Source organism: Diachasma alloeum, unplaced genomic scaffold (assembly GCF_001412515.2).
Source record: "Diachasma alloeum isolate Michigan unplaced genomic scaffold, Dall2.0 Dall_scaffold_00843, whole genome shotgun sequence".
In the NCBI taxonomy this organism is placed as follows: Eukaryota; Metazoa; Arthropoda; class Insecta; order Hymenoptera; family Braconidae; genus Diachasma; species Diachasma alloeum.
The window spans coordinates 110,401-114,588 of record NW_021680967.1 but is presented as its reverse complement, the minus strand read 5'-3'; the positions used below and the strand labels follow the sequence as shown (position 1 = coordinate 114,588).

The following is a 4,188-nucleotide window of genomic DNA, read 5'->3' as shown; positions in this document are numbered from 1 at the left end:
GGAAGCACCCGTGTCCTGATAGCATCTGGGTGAGGTAGTAGTTCACCTCTCCGTGGGTTCGTTTCATCCATACGTCCACTTGCGGGATCAGGCGGTGAGTCCATCTCCCTTTGCTCGAGGCCTCCCATAGCATCTGCCATCGGTGCAGGCTGTTGGTCCTCTCGTCCATCCTCAGTTCAGCTGCTCCAAGTGTTTTCGTCCCCTTCCGCCGGTAGAGGCATCTTCGTTCCTCCGCCAGTACTCCGATCGGCAGCATTCCGGTGATAACACACACGGCATCCTCCGACACCGTGCGGAATGCACTGGCCACTCTGAGGGCGCTCAGCCGATAGACCGACGCCACTTTCCGTCGTGCATGCTGGATCAGCAGCGCATCAGCCCAGATGGAAATGCCATATGTGAGGACCGACGTAGTTACCGACGACAGTAACGCTCTCCTCTTCTGCTTTGGGCCTCCGATGTTAGGCATGAGCCGTGACAGGACAGTCCCAACTCCGGACGCCTTGGTACCGACGTGCTCTGCCTGCTGCTTGAAACTGAGCCGGGCATCAATCATCACTCCCAGGTACCGTAAAGATGGTTGGGAGGTGATTTCATGGTCCCCAACTCGCAGCGTGATGGTTTCAATCTTCTGCCTGCTCGTGATCAACACGGCCTCCGTCTTCTGGTCCGCCAACATCAGTCCCACTGAGACCATCCATTGGCGGGTCATCGCATAGGTGATCTCAAAGATGTAATTGATCTCCTCCAGTGTTTTGGCGACGACTACGAGAGCCACATCATCTGCATACGCGACGAATGTAGCTCCCTTCGGCAGCTTCAGCTTCAAGAGACCGTCATACATGATATTCCACAGGAGTGGGCCAAGTACTGAGCCCTGAGGAACACCGCCAGTCACTTTGTACTCCTTGGGGCCATCGTCCGTGTCGTACTTCAGGACCCTATCGGTGAAGTAGCTTCCCACCATTCTCCGCAGGTATCCCGGCACCTCCATTTTTATGAGAACCTCCATGATGCAGTCTCATCTGGCGGAGTTGAAGGCATTTTTGATGTCCAACGTTACTACCAGACAGTACTGCTTCGTACCATGTTTCCACCTTTCGCCGGATATTGCGTCCCGTGCGATGGAGACGACTCGGTCGATGGCATCCAGGTTGGAACGACCCTTGCGGAAACCGTACTGGTTGTCAGCCAGTTGCGCCTCGACCACTTTCTTCAGCTTTCCCTGACGAGGCTGCTGCTCACAAAGGTGAGGTCCACGATTGTACTCGCCTCTCCTCTTTCGAACGTTGATTTCTCGCCACTGTTTAGTAGGACCACGTACAGTGAGGACATGGCCTCTAACAGCGTTTGTCCCCTCTTGTTCGTCTCCTTACTGCCCCAGTCAACTGCCCAAGCGTTGAAGTCCCCCGCGATTGCCACGGGGAAGTGCTGCTTCGCGTTCTCGGCCAGTCGGTCCAGGAGGTCCGTAAACTCATCGATAGATAGGCTAGGTGGAGCATAGCAGCTGTAGAAATAAATTCCATCCAGCTGAGCTCTCACAAAGCCGCTCTCCGTCGTGTTGGCAATGCTCTGGAATGGGTACTTCCCGCAGGACCAGATAACGGCCTTAGCGGTGGTATCCGTCTCCCATGATTGAGCGTTGAGATGTCTGTACGGCTCCGAGATCATGACGAGGTCGGGCTTTAGCTCCCGCACCGACTGCGTGAGCAAATCGTGTGCGGCCTCACAATGATTGAGGTTGAGCTGCAGTATTCTCATTTTCGTTTCTTCGTTACCGCCTGGACTGCCTCCTTGTACACTGGGCATCTGCTGCCTTCAGCGATATGGGTACAGTTATCCGTGCGGCCCTTCGCGACACAGAGGGCGCATTTGGCTTCTTTCTGACATTTGGCGACCTCCCCACATTTGATGCAGAGTTTAGAGTGGTCCACCTCGCCCTTGTAGTGATTGGCGAGATGTCCAAAGTCCCAGCACTTATAGCACTTCAGGGGTCTCTCCACTCCTCTAATCCGGCAGTTAACCCAGCCAATCTTGATTTTGCCATGCTCTCCGGCAATCTTCTTCGCCGTTGCCACAGGCAATTTCACCCAGGCCGTCTGAGTGCCTCCGTGAGCCTTCCGCAACGATTTGACTGCGTTCGTTGGGACTCTGGAGTTCTCTCCAGCGGCCACCACCAGTGCTGCGAGTACCTCTTCTTTCGTTGTGGTCTCGTCGAGATCCTTTATCTCCAGTTCTTCCTCCGGTGTTTTGTTAATAACCTCCGCCTCCTCGCCGAGGAGTTTGGTTATGGCCTCCTGCAGGACTGGGACCTTGTCGGCGTTGGTCTTCGTNTCCGGCAATCTTCATCGCCGTTGCCACAGGCAATTTCATCCAGGCCGTCTGAGTGCCTCCGTGAGCCTTCCGCAACGATTTGACTGCGTTCGTTGGGACTCTGGAGTTCTCTCCAGCGGCCACCACCAGTGCTGCGAGTACCTCTTCTTTCGTTGTGGTCTCGTCGAGATCCTTTATCTCCAGTTCTTCCTCCGGTGTTTTGTTAATAACCTCCGCCTCCTCGCCGAGGAGTTTGGTTATTGCCTCCTGCAGGACTGGGACCTTGTCGGCGTTTGTCTTTGTGAGGACAATCAACATGTCTCCTGTGGCCGTCTTCCGGATCTTGACCACGCACTGTTGGGACGCTCCAGCCGATGCTTCCTATTTCATCCGTGTAAGGATGTCGGCGTATGCCGCCTTGTCCTTCGGGCGAATAATGAGTGCATCCGGCCTTGCCGCTCGGGTCCTCTGCTTCGGGGGCGGCGGCTCTTTCGGCTGCTTCTTCTTCCCCTTCCTCTTTTTCCGGGCCTCCTGCCAGTCCGCCTCCTTAGGAGGCTGGGCTTGGGGCGGTGCTGGTGGTCCCTGCTCCTTCCGTTTCTTCACCACCTTGGGATCTACCTCAGGTGAGGAGCGCTTCCGTCGCTTGGCAGATGACGGCGTTCCTGTCTGTTCTTCCCAATCGGTGTCCTTCAGCGTCGTCTCAGAACTGGTCCGATTGAGCAACGGTGTCGTTGGTATGTTCGGAATCGGCGGTATGAGGAGATGCTGGGGGTGAGTTTGCCTCGGCCTAGCCATCTCGATCTCTTTCAGTCGTCTGAAGGCACCACTGGTTGCCATCAGCTTCAACTTGAGCTCCTTGTGTATATTCGGCTTCGGGTTGGCGAATTCAATCGCCTCCGTGATGAGCCGTTCCAGCCGATCCCATGCTTCCGTCCTCTTCATTTCCGCACTCGCATCAAGTGCTGCTTGTTGGGCGTGCCCATTCTTCTGTGTGTTTTTGNTAGCTCCTTGTGTATAATCGGCTTCGGGTTGGCGAATTCAATCGCCTCCGTGATGAGCCGTTCCAGCCGACCCCATGCTTCCGTCCTCTTCAGCTCCGCACTCGCATCAAGTGCTGCTTGTTGGGCGTGCCCATTCTTCTGTGTTTTTGCTTTTGTAGTCTTCCATCTTTGTTCCCACGAGTACTGCCCGATCTAAAAAGGTCCACAACTGGTACGTAGCTCTCCCAGAGTAACGCCACTTTGCCCAATGAAGGGTAACACTGGGGTTGGACGAGGTGCCCCAGCGGAATCGTTTGCGGCACCACATCCCTGGTACCATGCAGCCCTCGGCACGATGTCTCACACCTTAGCTTGGGGCGTTTGATCCGCGAGGACTATTTAATTTCGCCCTTTCCCTCCTGGTCGTCTCAGATAAGAGACCGGTGNATCGCCTCCGTGATGAGCCGTTCCAGCCGACCCCATGCTTCCGTCCTCTTCAGCTCCGCACTCGCATCAAGTGCTGCTTGTTGGGCGTGCCCATTCTTCTGTGTGTTTTTGTTTTTGTAGTCTTCCATCTTTGTTCCCACGAGTACTGCCCGATCTAAAAAGGTCCACAACTGGTACGTAGCTCTCCCAGAGTAACGCCACTTTGCCCAATGAAGGGTAACACTGGGGTTGGACGAGGTGCCCCAGCGGAATCGTTTGCGGCACCACATCCCTGGTACCATGCAGCCCTCGGCACGATGTCTCACACCTTAGCTTGGGGCGTTTGATCCGCGAGGACTATTTAATTTCGCCCTTTCCCTCCTGGTCGTCTCAGATAAGAGACCGGTGTGAGATTTCCCCTATCCGTCACCTGGGGACGCGCCACGTAGCAGTACGCCTCTGCCTGTGG

The 4,188-nt window shown here is 55.4% G+C and overlaps 1 pseudogene; it reads left to right on the top strand.

Moving 5' to 3' along the window:
- Positions 1 to 3,949: 3,949 nt before the first annotated feature.
- LOC107044939 overlaps positions 3,950 to 4,188 on the top strand; it is a 2,226-nt pseudogene continuing 1,987 nt past the window's right edge.